The sequence below is a fragment of the Montipora capricornis genome, chromosome 14 (assembly GCF_036669925.1).
Source record: "Montipora capricornis isolate CH-2021 chromosome 14, ASM3666992v2, whole genome shotgun sequence".
NCBI classification, from domain to species: Eukaryota; Metazoa; Cnidaria; class Anthozoa; order Scleractinia; family Acroporidae; genus Montipora; species Montipora capricornis.
The window spans coordinates 2,005,001-2,006,358 of record NC_090896.1 but is presented as its reverse complement, the minus strand read 5'-3'; positions in this window follow the sequence as shown (position 1 = coordinate 2,006,358).

The following is a 1,358-nucleotide window of genomic DNA, read 5'->3' as shown; positions in this document are numbered from 1 at the left end:
TTCATTGAGGTGATAAGTGACTTGATCACTGATATGTAGCGAACATACCTTGGAGAGCGATGATGTAGTTCCTATTTTAATCCGCCCTCTACGATGGAAAGGATGCCGTTTGTTTTCTTTGACTAATTGAAAGTGAGATAAGCAACAAAAATCTGTTAATGCGATGGGGGATCGCCATTTTACCAGTTATCACAGGAAAGATATGCTCGGTCAGAAGGGGAATTAAACTGATTGAAAATCTATTTTAATCTCCAAAGCAGATACCATTTCTGGAAGGGAATGTACACAGCCCACTTTTATCTATTAAAAATTGTTTTGGATTCTTGCATTCTGATATTATATCATCTGCATGCGTATGTACCTTTTACATAGTCATCTACAGTTATAACACTGCTCTTTCGAAAGATGACCATGACAGCAGTTCTTGTTTTTCCTTCTCAGATAGTACGAGCGCTATGATTGGTCAGGAGGTCATTATCGATTCAGCGGGGTCAACTTTACCGTACCACCGACTTCTCAATCACTAGAATATTTCGCAAACAATAAGCTCCTTGTGAATCCTGGGTTGTATGGCCGTTAGCCATTTGCAAAGGACTGGGACTATGCAGGATTCCCTTGGAACTGTCACAATATCAACCTCATTTGGGGCTTCATTTTGTTCGTATCTTTTTTCGTGTTTTTCTAGTTTCGCCCTTCAATCAATAGCCCAAGTTCTTCGAGTAGTATCTTAAATTACGATAAAAGTTTATTTTATTTTATTTTTAGGAGGCAGTGTGGCCCAGTGGATAGGGCGCTTGCCTTAAGATCCGGAGATCCCGGGTTCAAGACCCGCTCTGACCACTCAATGAATTTGCTCCTGGTTCAACTTCCCAGCTGCACTTGTAAATAGCCAACGGGTTTGCCTCCGGCCAGTTGGGATTCTTAAAAGTTGTTGTTGTTGTTTCGTTTATTGTTTCATTGACCCTGAAAAGCCTCTTTGGGAAGCGGTCAATTATTAAGTATGTATTGTATTGTATTGTATTTTAAGAAGAAAGAATTTCACACTTCAAAATATACAAGCAGTTCTGCCTTCAAATATTAATAGCCTGCGTCACAGACAGACAAAACCGACGGACTATACCGGGATTTCGTGACGTATCCGGCTGCAACGCAGGCTACCTTCAAATATCCAACGCAAGCCGAGGCGGGGTGGCCCAAGGTTACAGCAGGCAGTTAAGCATTAACTAAATTACTGTTTACAAGATGTAAAAGAAAAATTAATTAGCTAGGAAAGTAAATTAACTGTCGCAAGATTAGGACGCACCGGGTGTCAACAATTTGGCAGTTACAATACGCAGGAAAAAATACATAAATAAAGA